Source organism: Macaca fascicularis, chromosome 9 (genome assembly GCF_037993035.2).
Source record: "Macaca fascicularis isolate 582-1 chromosome 9, T2T-MFA8v1.1".
Classification (NCBI taxonomy): domain Eukaryota; kingdom Metazoa; phylum Chordata; class Mammalia; order Primates; family Cercopithecidae; genus Macaca; species Macaca fascicularis.
The window spans coordinates 105,591,578-105,609,200 of NC_088383.1; the positions used below are offsets into that span (position 1 = coordinate 105,591,578).

The following is a 17,623-nucleotide window of genomic DNA, read 5'->3' on the forward strand; positions in this document are numbered from 1 at the left end:
TGAAATAATTCCAGACATTCAGGCAGAAGATATCAGCTCTTTTGTAAAGGCTAGTCAAAATTGAGAACACGAGTAGCTGACCACCCATCCCACCCTGAGCAAGCGCTGCCTTCAGATCATAAAATAACACAAACGAGTGGCTAACAAAGTGTTACCAACATCCTGCTCTATCTGCTTTCAGGAACAAATAAGATGCTATAATTAACCAATGTCTGAAAATGTACCACAAGCATGGTTTACAGTATGCTTAGAAAATTATTCTGAAGTAGGCTATAAACATGTCTCCTGTTTACACTGCATTTATCTTGTTTGCACTGGCTATTAGCTCAGAAATTCAGCATCACGGCTATTGTCGTGTCCTTAGAAAGCACAAAAGGAAACCTCAGGCCCGGCCTTATGTCCAAATTCCCAGTGTGTGGATCCCAGTGAAGGAGCCTTTGCTCTACTGCAAATATATGTGGGTTCACAGGGTAGGAGGTGAGAGGCTTGCAATGGTGGTACTCAAATCTTAAGTTTCAATACCCCCCACCTTCCCCTACCTTCCTGGCAAACATCAAGACTGCTTTTTCATTTCAGTCATCACCACAGGTCTTTCTTCTCCTTTGCTCACCCACCTCGGTTATTGGGTATTGAATTTCCCGTCCAACTAACCCCTTTCGCTTACAAAGCCCCCAACAGAGAGTGACAGGTATACCCAATCCACAAGTCACCAGCTTCCCCCAAAGTCACATACAGTCATCAGACTGATGGTAAGGAGATCCGTGGAATGCCAAGTTCTTACCCACCAGATGTCTTACTGACACTAACGTCAGGGGAGGGAGGAGGTGACAATTATTTAGAGGTGTTAGTGTGAGTTAATTGAAGCGACATCAATCATTTTTCTCATCACCGTCATCATCATCCTCCTCATGATGCCAAAAAGATAAGGCAGAGTCCTACGGACACTTTCCTAACTGAGACTTTAAATACACTCATGGCCAGGCACGATGGCTCACACCATCTCAACACTTTGGGAGGTCAAGGCAAGCAGATCGCTCGAGGCCAAGAGTTCGAGACTAGCCTGGGCAACATGGCGAAACTCTGTCTCTACAAAAAATACAAAATGTAGTTGGGCATGGTGCATAACTGTAGTCCCAGCTACTTGGGAGGCTGAAGTGGGAGGATCACCTGAGCCCAGGGAGGTCAAAGCTGCCGTGGCCCATGATTGTGCCACTGCACTCCAGCCTAGGAAACAAAGTGACACCCTGTCTCAAAAAACAAAGAAAAGAAATACAGTCATGGTGGTCACACTGTCTCCCTGGAAACAAAGAGAAAGTTGTAGAAATGAAGAAGGAGGAATGAATCCACTTCTTCCACACTGCCATGCTGGCTTCCAGAGGCAGCTGGAGCTGCTCACTTTTGGAATGCAGGTGGGCTCACCCATCATATGCAATCGGTTTGCCATCCCAATGTTCTGTGCCAGATGCAGGCTCCTAAGGCTGCCTGATTTCACTGCACATCAGTGAATTTGCAGCCCTGGGTGGAGGGTTCTGGGTCAAGGATCTACTGACATCAGCCCAAATCGTTTCCAGCTCGCACAGACAAGGAACAGTATTTTCTTCATTCATCAGGTAATTCACCTGGCCCTCCTCAAGGTGCTTAAGGTTCAAGATGAAGGGAGCAAGACAGGAGGAGAGATGACCTCAGGCCTCTAAGACTTTTATCCAGCACTCCCCAACCCCTTAAATAAATAACTATTAGCTCTAAATGAGCTATTCAAAGTGCTCATTTCTTGTTGTTGTTTTTTTAAAGCAAAGGACTATAGCTTTTCCCTTCCCCTCCCCAACCCACCCTACCTGCTCTTCAGCTTGAACAAAAATAGCAAAACAGCTGAGGCTGCCATGACAACCAATGAAAGCACCGTGGTGCCCACCCTTGTCCACCGATGATAACACCTGCCTGCGGCTCTCCCAGTCCTCTCCCAGCTGGGGCTGGGGCCCTCTAACTTTCTTCCAAGTTCAACCTTCAGGAAGCTTTCTCAAATAGAGCTGCTCTATCCTTAACCAAGAAGCCAAGGGTCAGTTGGAGTTGTCTCCGCACCAGTGCCTCTGAACTTTTTGATTTGTTCTCCTTTATTCCTTTCAGTGTCTCCAGGCACATGTGACAGAGATGACTATCTCCATTTTGCAGATGGAAAAATAGAGGCATGGGCCATGAACTGACCGGCCCTAGGTCATAAGCTTCTGGTTTAATGGTAGAACCACATGTAGAATTCAAAGCTCCCAACTCCAGATCTGGTTAGCAGATGAACAGAAGGAACAGCTGCTGTCAGAAAACATGACCCAAAAGGGGAAAAGATTCTGCTAAGTGAGCTGCTTCCCCGCCACAGACTGACATTCCCTCAACCAGTCTCTGGGATTTAAACCTGGGAAGGGTTGGAGGAAAATCTGCTTCCCCACCATGGTAAATGGGCTGCACAAAACCCACCTCTATCCTGGATTCAGCGTCTTGGGCTGCATCTACCATGTACAGGCAACCAGAAGAGCACAGGAAAGCTTCATTGGCAGGGTGTATCAGGATCCTTAGGGAGCACTATCCAACCTGCATCCCATCTCCACACCTGTGAGAAAGTGCTCCCCCCCAGACACCCAGGTCTGGAGGCCTGCAGGCCCCCGTTTCCTCGTTCAGGAAACCCCAGTGTTGCTAACGAAGCAGGAGCTACCACAGCCCCCCTGAAAGGCTTCCTCTTTCTTCATCTCTTTCCGACACTTATAAATGTGCTTCCTCTCCCTATGTAAATTTTGTTCAAATGGCACAACGCAGGCTTGTCATGAGGCCATTAATAACTCGCCTTTTCACAGGCTTTTCTTGGTTTCCTGGTTCGGGAATCAATTCTTATCTAGACAGACACTGATGTCTGGATTTACTGGTGTGAGGACGAACAAATGGGCTTTGTTTGGGGCAGGCCACATAAACGTGATTTATTTTCACTAAGTCAAGAACTGAGAGGCTGAAGGCAACTCTTGACAGTAACTAAGCTGAAGAAATTGAGAGTAAAATTTCTTCCCTTTTGTCTCTCTGCCACTCAGCGGTCAAAGTCCCACAGAAGGCTGAAATGGTGTTTACTTTCCCCCACTTATGCTGACCCTTTGCATTCTGACCAGCTGAAATGATGGAACTGGCTGGTCAGTTTCACTTTCCACTTTCAGGAAGGATAACTTTCTGTTCTCATCCCTCACGGTGAAATGCTGCGTCTGGCTTTGTGGCTTGATCAAGGCTGGGTGGAGGTGGGGGCGTGATGCTTCTTGGTGAAGGGCTTAAAGAAATATGAAACAAGATGGCACTCCAAATTCTGCATAAATACAGGCCGAAATTAAAACTCCTTTAACCCAGGAGTTGCTGGCTTTAGTAGTCCAATATTAAAATCAGGGCTATTAAGACCAAGACTCTAAAGATATTCTACAGTATTTCCTAGCAACACAAATGCAGTTACTAACAGATTCTGGAAAAGCACATTCAGCGCCACGGAAGACCTGGATTCAGGTCCTACCTCTGCCACTTCCTGGGTAATCTTGACATTTCTAAGCTTCAATTTCCTCTCCTTTAAGATGGGTTTCTTTATGCCTGCCTGGTCTGTTGCACAAGCTTATTGGAATTAAGTGATCAACATGCAGAAGCCCTTTGAAAACTGAAAAGTGCAAGATAAAGTTAAATCAATTAGTGTTGCTTATCTGTTGACCAAATTGTTCTTCTACTAGACTGTGATTTCTTTGAGAACAGATTCCCTGACATTCATTCAACTTTGTATCCCCAGGGCTTAGAATATAGTGAGAAATCGATAAATGCTTTTTGCATGAATGGATGAATCGATGAATGAGATAAGACCAACCACCTAAGTTACTAGCAGGAAAAGCAACACGTCAGGGAGGACCACTGTAAGGCTTTGTGCCTGGAGGCTTTTAGTGTGGAATCTGGAGAGAAACAGGAAACTGTCTAACCCTCTAATTTATGATACCAGCCTAAACCAAGCTGCCCTGAAAATTCTGCATGGTACACTGTGTTAGTCCCAGTCTTCTGAGAAACAAAGGCTAAAATGAGATTAAACATATAAGGTTTTTTGTTTTGTTTTGTTTTTTGAGACAGTCTCACTCTGTCGCCCAGGCTGGAATGCAGTTGTGCGATCGCGGTTCACTGCAACCTCCACCGCCTATGTTCAAGCGATTCTCCTGCCACAGCCTCCCTAGTAGCTGGCATTACAGGCATGTGTCACCACGCCCGGCTAATTTTTGTATTTTCAGTAGAGATGGGCTTTCACCATGTTGACCAGGCTGGCCTCGAACCCCTGACCTCAGGTGATCTGCCTACCTCAGTCACCCAAAGTGCTAGGATTACAGGTGTGAGCCAGTGTGCCCAGCCATACAAGGATTTTGTCAGGGAAAGTGCCTGGGAAGGAAAATGGGGAGGGAGGGTGGGAAAATCTTGCAGCTGTCTGAGCCCGAATGAGTAAGAGGGGGAAGGAAGGTTGGGTAGAAGCGTCCTAGACCACTGAGCAGGCTAAGGAAAGTTGTGCAAATCTGTCAGGGAGTCCTCAAACAGAAGTTGGGCATTGGAGAGTCTTGCGTTTTCCAGAAATGGGTCTAGTATCCCTGCCATGCTCAGTTATTGGCTGGTAGCAGCCTGCAGGAAGCAGGGCCTTGGTTGAAAGCTATGATGGATTCAGAGGGTGGCACAGGAACCCTTGGTCAGTTCTACTCAAAGCAACTGGAGATCTGACAGGCATATTCTCATGGCCACCACATACATGGCAGTGCTTCAAAACATGGAGTTTAGGGTCTATGTAAACGGACTGAGTCCCTGCTATTACTGGCTGGCTATCTTGGGTAAGTTGCTTGATCTCCTAAAGCCTCATTTTTCTTATTTATAAAATAGAAATTATAATTCCTACCTCTCAGGACTGTTATTGTTGAACACTGTGTCTGCCACATAGTAAGTGCTCAATAAAAGGAAGCTGTCATTTCTCTGTCATTTCTCTGTTATTAATATTAATAACAATCAGAATAATAATTTATTATTCACAAAGTACTTCTATGAGCAGTTAGGGCCTAAGAACAGCCCCTACTGTTGCATACTCGTATTAGAATTGTATGAAGCCATCACAGGGACATGGGACATGGCCTAAAACCACAGTTTGGCAGGATCACACTTCAAACGACCAAACCAGTTTGCCTACAAATGAAAGGTCAGAGGGACTTTCCCAGTTTGGCTTTTTCCAGGAGAGGCTGCCAGGGTGGGTTGCATTGTGCCAGAATCTACCTACAACCACAATTCCTCTCCTCTCTTCTGCTTGCCGTGGTTCACTGGCAGTGTCCTCAGCCTGTCCTGTGCCAGCTGTGAAACCACCATCCGCCTCTGAAAGCAAGCATTATTGGGGAACCTTCACCCCAAGAACAGGATCATCCTCAGGCTCTGAGAGACAAGACTCTGCTATGTTGTATCCATTGGAAGCACCTGTCTCAGGACTTGTTGCTAGTCTTTATCTGTGTGACCTTGCTTTTTTTTTTTTTTTTTTTTTTTGACTTTGGCCAACTGATAGTGGTCACTGCTGGCTACTGTGGGTTGGTGGCCCTTACATCTTAGCGGAGTCACAGAGCGTCCCCTCGTTGGGCTGGCTATGACCCGAGGTCATTACAGATTTCATGGCCCCAGCTGAGCCAGCTCAGGCCTCTCCCAGCCTTGCTGATCCTCAGGTCTTCGTGACAGAAAGGACCAAGAATCAACAAGGAACTCCAGACACACGGAAGCCAGGCTCTTACCTCTTTCACCGCTGCCTCCGAGGCCGTTTTCCAACTCCCTTTTCCAAGAAGTTCAGCAAAAACACACACAGGGATTTTCTGGGGCTTTTATTTATTTATTTATTTTTGGTGTGGGGTTTTTTTTTGAAAGAATGACCTTCAGTTATTCCAACTGAAAGAGTCCAAATTAAACTTAAAAACATCGATTTTGTTGAATAATTAACAGCTTACAAAGCTGGTTAAGCTGTATCTTCCAGAATAATAATTTCCATTCCACAGGGACTTTTCTAGGGAGTTTTAAGTTTCCGTATTGGAGCTGGAATCTAACCTTTGAGCTGCTGGTGTCAACCTGAGATTGGACAGCAGAGGGCACAGAGTCAAGGACGGACTGAACCCTCCCGACTAACCCAAACTGGGCCTTCCCATCTGAGGAAAGAGGGGGCCATGCTGAGGTGGAGGGAAAGCCTCAGGGTAGGAGAACAGGCTGCCCACTCATCACACAGCCTCCAGCAGGAGCACCGAGCCCATCTCTGAACACAGTTTGTTTTTCTCCACTGGTCCTCCGAGCCCGAGTGAGGAAGGACTGCGCCCACCTGATGCCAGACATGCCCAGTATTTGAGAGGGGGAACTGCCATCACCAGGGAGAAACACCGATTCAGCCATCTTCTGCCCCCGTGACACATAAAAGTATTTGCAAACTCAGTAACTAGCCTTATCACACCACCTTCTTTTGCCTCTTGTTTGCATTTACCCTTCCCACCAATTAAAAAACCAATCATGTTGATTTCTTTGCAAATCCAAATTCTTTAAGAAATGATACCCTGAAGTAAAACCTGGGCATTCTCACACTCATACCCCGAGGTCAATTGTCCAAAAACCCACCATTCACCACTTGGCCTTGGGTGAGCCACTTCCCCTGGCAGAGTCCAGTTGTCTTCCTCTGTATTAAGACAGAGTGAAAAATAACCGTGTGATTTCTGAGGGTCTGTCCTGCCCCGATGCTCTTTGAGTCCACTGGCCTTGCTAACTACCTCCTCACTAAGCACACGCACACACACACACAAAAGGCCTTTGACCTTCTGCAAACATTTATCTCCAACAAACCCAGTTTGGTCACGTGCAATACAAGACATGAAGTGAGACGACACACTTTCCGGTTTGGAATCATAAGCATGAGGACGAACCACGGTTTTCACTGTTCATTTATGTACCGTTATAGAAACCACTAGAAACCTAATCAACATTGGGATCAGGATCAAGAAGAATCTGTCCCAGGGGTTCTCACCTCCTCAGAGGGAGGTGAGAGTTTTTACAAAGGTCTTGCCAGAGTGATGAATTAGAATGGAGAAATTGTGTAGCTTTTAGAAGCATAGCCAATATTATATTACAATTTTATTTATTTATTTATTTTTAGACACAAAGTCTTGTTTGCTCTGTTGCCAAAACTGGAGTGTAGTGGTGTGATCATGGCTCACTGCAGCCTCGACCTCCTGGGCTCAAACGATCCTCCCACCTCAGCCTCCCGAGTAGCTAGGACTACAGGCAGGTGCCATCACACCCAGCTAATGTAAAAAAAAAAAAAAAATGGTAGGCTGGGTGCAGTGGTTCATGCCTGTAATCTCAGCACTTTGGGAGGCTGAGGTGGGCGGATCACCTGAGGTCAGGAGTTTGAGACCAGCCTGGCCAAGATGATGAAACCCTATCTCTACTGAAAATACGAAAAATTAGCTGGGCATGGTGGCGTACACCTGTAGTCCCAGCTACTAGGGAGGCTAAGGCAGGAGAATCGCTTGAACCCAGGAGGCAGAGGTTGCAGTGAGTTGAGATCGTGCCATTGCACTCCAGCCTGGGTGACAGAGTGAGACTCCGTCTCAAAAAAAAAAAAAAAAAAAAAATTGTAGAGGCAGGGTTTCTCCATGTTACCCAGGCACCCAGGTTGGTCTCGAACTCCTGGATTCCAGGGATCCTCCTGCCTCGATCTCCCAATGTGCTGGGATTATAGGCTTGAACCACTGCACCTGGCCTATACTATAATTAACATTTTGAACTGTTATTTTAATAATATGCACTATAGAAGGAGGGTGTGAGTCAAAATGGAGCATGGTTAAAACAGGTAGAAAATTCCTTCCCTGTGATCTTGCAACCTATGAGCCACCTCTCCGCCATTCCTCTCAGCCCCTGTGCCCACCACCTCAACACCTTCCTCTTTTTCACTTTTCCTTCTCATGATACTGTAGTCCTTTGTATGTCGTGTTTTGCCAACCCTGCAGTCACAATACAGTTTATTTCCTCTTTGTTCAGGTTCAGCAACCTTCCAAAAGTAGAGACACAGACCCCTGTAGGGGGAAGAGGAGAGTGGCCCACTAACACCAAGTAGGCAAGGAGCACCTGGAAGGTTCCCATACACAAAAACCTCCCCCACCTCCACATTCAACTAATAAAAGCTTCATTTGAGTTAACACACTGAGGATGATGCAAATTCTCTGGGGAAGGTTCAGCTTCACAGACAGTCACACTTTAGTAAGAATTATTTTTGAATCTTAGATGACCAAAGTTTAAAAGAACCTGAAGAATCATTTAGTGCAAATTATACTCAAGGATATTTTTTAAATCATTGCCAACCTCTACTTGAATATTACAGTGACAAGAGCCCCCTTCTTCAGTCTACTCCACTGAGGTGCATTTTGAATTATTAATATCTGGGCTGGATGCAGTGGTTCCTGTCTGTAATGCCAGAACTTTGGGAGGCCGAGGTGTGTGGATCATTTAAGATCAGGAGTTTGAGACGAGCCTGGCCGACATGGTGAAACCCCGCCTGTACTAAAAATACAAAAATTAGCCAGGTGTGGTGGTGCGTGCCTTTAATCCCAGCTACTCAGGAGGCTGAGGCAGGAGAATCTCTTGAACCTGGGAGGCGGAAGTTGCAGTGAGTCGAGATCTCGCCACTGCACTCCAGCCTGGTCGACAGAGCGAGACTCCGTCTCAAAAAAAAAAAAAAAAAAAACCAACCACAAAAAAACAAATTACTAATATCTGTGAAAGCTCATCCTTATCTTTAGTCCAACCTTGCTGAATCTGTTAAGATAGTTCCCAACGCAAAATGCCTGAAACATTAAAGACATTTATCTCCCGGAATCCAAAGTTCAGCATTCAGGCAGGTTTGGGGTTGGTAAGTGTTCAGCCACAGCACCAAGGTCCCAGGTTCTTCCCATTTCTCTATTTTATCATCTTCAGCACAAACTTCATTCTCAAGCTGGTGGCAAGACGGTTGTGGCAGCCACAGGCTCACTTCACAACAAGGTCCAAAGGAAAAGAGAAAAATAGTCCCACTAGCATGAAACAGAAACTCTTCCCTTCATTCTAACTGCTCCAATTTAGTTCACGTGAACAGTCACCGTCCCCAGGGGAGTGCCATGCAATCCCCGACTTTGTAATCACCCAGGGTGGAAAGAGTGATGAGACTCCCACTATCATGTCCACCCTTCCTGCCCCCTAGCAACCTCCACCTCAAATAGAGATCTCCCTTACCCAGCAGCTCGGAACATAGCCTCAGTCCTTTCCAAAAAATGGTGCATAAATGATTCCAGGCTTCTTGGTTGTTCTCCTCTGGACATATTCCTCCTAAAAAGGTGGCACCCAGAATGGAACACCCTTCTTGGTAGAACATATTGAAATTATTCTAGGACAAAGGAGCTATTCTCTTATTAAGGTAGCTTAATACTATGGTAGCTTTTAGTGGCCACATCATACTACTGATTTTTTTTTTTTTTTTTTTTTTTTTGAGACGGAGTCTCGCTCTGTCGCCCAGGCTGGAGTGCAGTGGCGAGATCTCGGCTCACTGCAAGCTCCGCCTCCCGGGTTTACGCCATTCTCCTGCGTCAGCCTCCCGAGTAGCTGGGACTACAGGCGCCCACCACCTCGCCCAGCTAGTTTTTTTTTCGTATTTTTTAGTAGAGACGGGGTTTCACCGTGTTAGCTAGGATGGTCTCGATCTCCTAACCTCGTGATCCGCCCGTCTCGGCCTCCCAAAGTGCTGGGATTATAAGCTTGAGCCACCGCGCCCGGCCACTCAAAATTATGCTGAGTGCCGGTATCACAGAGAGAATATGCCTGTATGCAATTACCCAGGAGGGCAGTGATGACCACATTTTGTTCAGGGACTTAAGGATCCAGGTTTCTATAGATGTGGTTAATGAAAAGTCATTGGTATACTTTCTCACTCTTATGGTCTTTAAAAAATATGCACACACACACATATATATATATACACACACATACACACACAGAGAGAGAGAAACAAGGGGGGTGCACTATTAGAGCAACTACACACAAATACTAGAGAATGAAGTAGCTAGCACTACAGAGTAAGATTTCGATAAACAAACACCTGTTCATAGATCAGTTACTCCTGATCCTTAAGTGTCCCTTCTTAGATTAAATGGCTTAAGAGGCAAAGCCTGCTCTCTAGGTCGATTTACGATTCTAACGATTGAAGCTTTAGGGTAACTCGATGTTATAACTCCTCTGCTGATTTTTTTTTTTTCTTTCCTTCTTGCTGGGAAGAGCAGGTACTCAAAGGATGGGAATCGTGACTGGAGGGTATCAAGATGGCTGAGTCCAGCTCCTGCATCTGATGCTTGCAGCTCCTTTCCCACGTGCCAAACGCCTGCTTCAAACCAATGACACTGGCACATGGGAGTTCACCTTTGCAAGAGCTGCCTTCTCTCCAAGGAAGCTGTCCCTTCTTCCGTTTCCTCAAGGAAGAAATCAAGGGAAAAGAGAAGCACCTTTCTTCCTTCCCTGCTCTAATTTGTACCGTCTCCCCATGAAGAGATAAGCCTGTGCCGACTGATACCTGGGTGTGGAGCCAGCTGCATGTGACCTCGTCATTCTTTTTTCTTTTCGCCCCATTAATAAATGCTTTTTAGCCACTTCACCAACTGACCCCAAGCTCCACCTCTGGTCTCTAATCAAAACCTTAACAGGGTTTTCCATAAACTGAAATTTACATTCAATCATCACCATAGCAACCATCACACAGAATTAGATACAACTTTTCCATCTCTGATGTAAGCTACTTTTTTTTAAAAGAGCTGCTTTCCTCTTCAATTGCAAATCCAAGCTATTCAGAAGATAACCATTAAAAATCTATTTTGAAAAAAACTACATTTAAACAGACCATAGCAAGGTTCTTAAAACAGGTATTTGAAGTGGTTTCTAGACACTTAGCAACACACACTTATTCCCCCTAATGGTGGCCATCATTGCACAAGTCTCCAGGATTTGGTCCAGTGTTTAGAATTGAACAACGCTTCTGTCAAAACCAGAACTTAAAAGTGCCCTGAGATAACAACTGCAAGCCAGGGCACACAATTCTGTTAATTTCTAAAGGATGTCTGCATCATGTCTAAAACGAAACAAAACAAGGCTGGAATGTTCACTGTGTAAAATTGGCGAATCCCCCAAAATTTCTGGAATTCACCTCATCATCCAAGAGGAATTATTCAGTTGCTGAAGTGGCTAAGACTATGTGAGAACAGGCAACTGTAAGGAGAGTACGCCACAGATAAAACAGACGAATCCTCATCCAAGAAGTCTAAATGTTTCTCATTCTATGAGTACAATGCTGTAAGAGAGGCTTTGAATATTCAGAGATGTTGGAAATGTATTTCAGATTTAGAAAAAGGTAAGAAAAAACACCTTTCAGAAAATGTACTGACAAAAAAAAATCTACTTATGACACTAATCCCACTAACAAATTAATGAACACCCACGCATCTCATCACTCCTATACATCTCATTCCCTTGCTACTTACAATCCCAGAAACTGGGCAATTCAGTTGTATTGAAAGTTGAGATAATAAAATCAAGTCATTTTCCACAAGCCAAATCATTTAATCCTATATATTTACAGCCAAACTGTGATGTAGTGATAGTCCATTCATTTAATTCATTCATCAACCATTTATTGAGCACTAGATGCTACCACGTGCTGAGAGCTGCATTTAATAAAGATAAGTGACACATCATCCAAGACCTCATTACTTTTCTAATTCATAGGATGGCAGATGTTTTATGCCCAAATGTCAGGGAAATTGTAACCCATTTCCTCTGAATAAACATTCAAGATTGTGTCTATATATAGGAAGTAATGCTGGTCACATGGTTGTGCTACTCATTTTAATAACTCCAGTCTGGACACTTGAATTAGACTGATGGCTAATAGTCTACCACTTTTATTATTAAAGACCTGGTAGGCCTCACCACAGGGCATTTATTTTGAGATTTCTGAAAATGCCCTGAGTTCCAGTGCCACTCTGCCACTTAGGAGACAGGGCTGAATTCCACCCCAAATGACAAAGAAAACTCCCCTAAATGCTCTTAACAGTTAGGCATTGTGTAGAGCAAAGAGAAGTCATTCCTAAAGCTTCTCAGCCATTCTTTTTTATTAAAGACTATTGGCATAGCTAGTTAGGCAATGTGAGCAAGGAGGGGGTTATTTCCAAATAGTTGCCAAAGTATCTTACATGCCCAGAAGTGAGAAGACTTGCATATTAAGTGGGATAATATATACAAGAAAAACGCTAGCCCAGGGATGGGATGCTGGTTTCCTCCCAGGTGCCAAATCTAGTGGAACGGCAGTGGATGGCCATCCCCTGAGCGAGGCTTGTGCTGAGACCAAGGCCCAGCTCAGTGAGACAAGATGCCTTGATTCACCAACAAAGTCTGATCTGGGAGCAGACAGGCTGTGCTGTACAACGTGTTCCACTGTACAAGGCAGCCTGGACCATGCTGCCAGGGGATAGGCAGACCTATGCCACTGAGTTACTGGAGAGAGTTTGCAGAAATAATCAGAAAGAACATCCCAGTGCATTCAAAGACCAATGAACCTGTGCTGGCAATCTTAAGAAAAACTTTGAGGTGCAATTGGCAGAACTTAAGACAGAATGGGCACCTTCCAAATCGTTGGAAAAGATAAGAGCCAACCAAACATATTCCATATTGAAATTTAAAAAAAACTTCACCAAGAACTCATCAACAATGGAAAAGCTAAATAAGATCACAGAAATTAAAGATCAGAGCAGTTGAGGCGGCACTCTCTGATAGATACGCCATGTTGCCAATTAACAAGACAAGCTGAAGATAAGGATAAAATCCTTTTGTAAGAGTTGAACCAATACATGCATTGCAACCAACACCAGATTCTTGGTTTTTCATTTGTGTTTGCTTTTTTTAAAGATCAGTAGGAAGATCATGGCTGGGCGCGGTGGCTCACGCCTGTAATAACAGCACTTTGGGAGGCAGAGGCGGGCGGATCACGAGGTCAGGAGATTGAGACCATCCTGGCTAACACAGTAAAACCCCGTCTCTACTAAAAATACAAAAAATTAGCCTGGTGTGGTGGCGGGCACCTGTAGTCCCAGCTACTCAGGAGGCGGAGGCAGGAGAATGGCGTGAGCCCAGGAGGCGGAGCTTGCAGTGAGCCGAGATTGGGCCACTGCACTCCAGCCTGGGTGACAGAGTTAGACTCTGCCTCAAAAAAAAAAGATCAGTAGGAAGATCACAATCTCCCCAACACAGCCTCCTAGCAATGATGCAGATATGTGGCTTTTGTGGTGGAAGGAAGCAAAGAATGTTTTGGGTATCTTCTGTAAACTTACTGCTTTTGAAAAATATAAATAAATATGTCTACGAAAGCCACAAAATTCACTTGTGAGTTATTTATGTTGTGATTTTCTTTTTTAGAGTTCCTTAGATAACCAGTGTCAAATCTAAAATGATTCTTGCATGGTTTGGGAGTGGTCATTCCAGTGGTCACAAACCCACCGCTGGTGTGAAATAGGCAAAGAGAGAGTACCTCCAAATCTCCCCCATCCTGGGACTTCATTGTTCAGGTCCACAAAGCTGGGAGGAGCAGAGGTAGCCAGGCTGTGGTTGGGCAAGAAACGACGCAAACCATCTTCAACTGCCCACAGCCCCTGGAGCCATAGCTGGGCTGGTAACCAATGCTAATGAAATAGCAGACAGGAGCCCTGGGTGAGGAAGGTGGTGACAAGGAAAGAGGAGAGATGTGTCTCCATTCACCATCTCAGTTACATCTCCCACAGCCCTGCGAGGTGGGCATTTTCACTGCATTTTACCCATAACTGAAAATGAAGCCTATGACTACAGCCAGTATTAGAGTTCTGGCCTGCCCTGGTCTGAATCTTAGACTTGCAGGTTTGACCAACTGAGTTCCTTCACATTCAGGGTCCATGTCCTCAAGTCCTGATCCGATGCAGCAGTAGGCAACTAAAGAGTTAATTCTGACAACACAGGGCAGAGCATGGAGGCGTCTGCAGGGATGACATGTGTGCCCATCCCTGCTGAGTAGTAAGTCCCAGATGCTGAAACTAGCCACCAACAGACTAATGCCCACGCACTAGCTGAGCTCCTGAGACCCAGGACAGCAGGGCCTGTCTTTGCTACAGAATCTGTAATCCCTCTGCCACGTCCCATATAGCACCAACTCCACACTAAATTCATGGAGTGGGTGTTTAATAAATACATATTAATGGGAGGGCAGCAGAAGCACCTGAAGCAAATATGAAACTGCATTTGACGCTTTATTTAGATCATGAGTGTTCTGAAAGCATTTTTTTCCTTCACAATTCAGGATGTAGGCAGTCAATGCATATTTGTGTCAGATAATGACTGTCACCCTAACAAGAGAGTAATTTAATCACTCTGTTCCAAAGCTGCTTCAGCGGAGAACTAACTAAAATATCTGTGCTCCAAGACTTCAACCCAACAGCCAACCAACTAAACAGCATTTACTAAGATCTCTGAGAGCCCACACTGTGCTAAGCACAAGGAAAATCCCACAGAATAATAATATGTGGGAACTGCTCCTACCGGACTTACACACTCTAGCTCGGGAACCAAACTGGAATTCAAGAGATGATTCAATAAATAAGTGTTACCCGTGGGTGTCCCACAAATGAACTCCACAGGAGTCCAGAGCAAAGAGAAACCACAGGTAACAGAATTTGAGTTGGATGGGCTTGGGCAGTGGGATAAAGGAGAGAGACAAAAAAGATACAGATTTTCCCCCAGGCTCTTCAGGACATAACAGCATTTCACAGTATCCACAAGAGCACCCGTAGCTTTCGTGATATTCACCCAGTCGGCCCTCAGCATTGTGCGGCTGCTTGACTAGGACTACTTTATGCCCCGACCATCCTCTATGAAATACCAGAGACAGAACTGTCAGGTTCCTGCAGACTGCATGTGCAGCTGTGCATCATACCTCTTCCACTCAACATTTAGAATGCAAACCCAAACCAACTTGGTTCAGTAACATTTGCAGCAAAAATATGTAAAATTTCAACATGGATCCCACATGGGCCTGCTCTGCCCTGTGAAGGGCAGGATGGACGGAGGTGGGTGTGCCCAGGCCCTGCCTTTGAAAGCCACTGCCTTGAACACTCCTCTTTCCCTCTGTGGTTTAAAAACTGATCTCTTGATCTCTATTAGATGACTCTGATGAAGATCTCCTCCTTTCAAGGATGAATTGGAGCTTTCTTTGATTTTGCATCCCTAGCACAGAGCCTGGTCCATGGTGGGTGTTTGATAAATAGTGAATTAAGGGACACATCCATTTGTCCAGGCCCACCCCGTGAGTGCCAATCTCACACTTCCAAATGTCCACTCTGCAGTGACTTTCGGTTATGTCACCATTACCAGATCAGCACTCCTGAGAGTGAATGCCCAACCCTCCTCCAAAATTAGCTGCCCCTGTAGACTATCATTTCTCTCAGGGGCATCATTCTTCCAGTCACCACGCTCAAAATCTTATCTTCTTGTCCCGCTTTCTCTATTTTTCCCATTGAATTTCCCGCCTAAATCTCGTACACATATCTCTTGCTTTCTAATTCGGAGGCCACCATTCGTTGAGGTCCTAACCACCCTCATGCGTGCATTAAAGACCTTGTGCACTAACTTCCTCCACAACTCAGGGAAGCATGTAAACACTAGACCCACCCTTCCTTCCCTTCCGGCTCTATGGAACTCACCACCGCTCATCCTTCCTCCTCATGACACGCACATGGAGCCTGCCCATCCCTCTCTGCCATCAGCCCTGTCCCTGCTGTATCCTAAGGCCTGAACCTGGAGTGGCATCTGGGTAGGCAACAGTTGGGAAGCTAGTTAGGGTGACTTATTCACAGAGCTGGTTTGGAACAAATCTGATGGGGAGGCAGGAAGGGGTGGGGGATAGGAAATTTCCCTTGAAGAAGCCTTGGCAGAGTAAGCACACTCTTCTTCTTCAACATTATGTTTATGTGCCGGAGGGGTATTGCAGATTTAGGGACAAACAACTCACCCACCCGCCCTTGTGCACCTCATGGCATTTTCACTGTTGATTCGACAGGCACTTCAGGGCCTTTTGCTCCTCCCAGCCAACGTCATTCCCCACCCAGGATGAAGATGAGGCCTTGCAAAAACACACCACCTGAGCCCTCTATAGTTCATAAACAGTGACAGTAAAGGGGTTGGTGATAAGAATCAAAGGGCAAGGATAAGATGTCACAGGAACTCAGCACTTGATACTATCTCAATAAAATACGAGCCCATGGAAATGTACTATGATACATTCCTCAGAAAATCTGTTTATAACATGGCTTTCATTTCTCTCTAAAATTAATTTTCTAATTAAAACATAAAAATTACATATATTTATCAGGTACACCATGATGTTTAAAAATATGCACACATTAGGCTGGGCGTGGTGGCTCACGCCTATAATCCCAGCAGTTTGGTAGCCCGAGGTGGGTGGATCACTTGAGGTCAGGAGTTGGAGACCAGCCTGGCCAACATGGTGAAACCCCATCTCTACTACACATAAAAACATCAGCTGGTGTTGTGGCACTTGCCTGTAGTCCCAGCTACTTTGGAGGCTGAGGCGGGAGAATCACTTGAATCCAGGAGGCAGAGAGTGCAGTGAGCTGAGATCGTGCCACTGCACTCCAGCCTGGGTGATAGAGCAAGACTCTGTCTCAAAAAAAAGAAAAAGAAAAAAGAAAGAAAGAAAGAAAGAAGAGAAAATATGCATGCATTGTAAAGTGGCTAGATCTGGCTAATTAACATACGCATTACCCCACCCCGCCCCCGCAACTAGATCCTTTCACACAGGTAGGATCTAGATGTGCTTATCTCTACATCCAACTGACTCAAGAAAGAGGGACAGCCCTTTAGCTGTGCCATTTCCATAGTTTCCCCAAATGCCATTTTGGTCATATTGCTGTCCCAGGCAACAGAAGGCTCTCTGAGATAAGATGGGTAAGGCTCTTACCACATCCTGATGTTGAAGGTTCTTCTTTCACTGACTCAACATGACCTTCATAATTATTTTTCCCCACTATCCCACTCAGGCCACTTCTCAGCCCAAATGCAAACGCATCCTGTGCTTTCCTCTCCCTGTGCCTTGCCCATGGAGTTCCCTCGTCCTGGGATGTCTTTCCCTTTCATCCTTACCGATGCCCCTTAAAATCCAACCCTTTCTTTCAGTGCCATCCTCTCCATGAAGTTTCAACTGTCCACCCCATTGAAAGCCCTTTCTTATTTTGCAGATTCTATGTACATGCCAGTCCCACAGCAGGCAACTTCCACGCTTAGCAACTGAACTCATCCACTGAGTTCTCCGTCCTCCCTCTACCCCACAATCATGCACCATGTCCTGCTGGTCCTGTCTGCTTTTTACCCCTCCAAAGTGTTCCTCCTTCTCCTTTCCCACTGGCCCTGCTCAGCTCAGGCCTACAGCACCTCTCCCCTGAAAGAATGCAGCAGCCCCCTGCCCAGGCTCCAGCCTCCA

The 17,623-nt window shown here is 45.5% G+C and overlaps 1 protein-coding gene across 7 annotated transcripts in view; it reads right to left on the reverse strand.

The window, feature by feature from the left end:
- Positions 1 to 17,623, reverse strand: part of PIK3AP1 (phosphoinositide-3-kinase adaptor protein 1) — a 126,833-nt gene that overhangs the window by 78,471 nt on the left and 30,739 nt on the right. The window contains exon 1 of one of the 7 annotated variants that reach the window (XM_074002316.1): positions 2,467 to 2,724. The exons of the other annotated variants lie outside the window; for them this stretch is intronic. The gene's annotated coding sequence lies outside the window, so the exon portion shown is untranslated. Of the gene's footprint in view, positions 1 to 2,466; positions 2,725 to 17,623 lie in introns of those variants that run through there. 7 annotated transcript variants of the gene reach the window in all.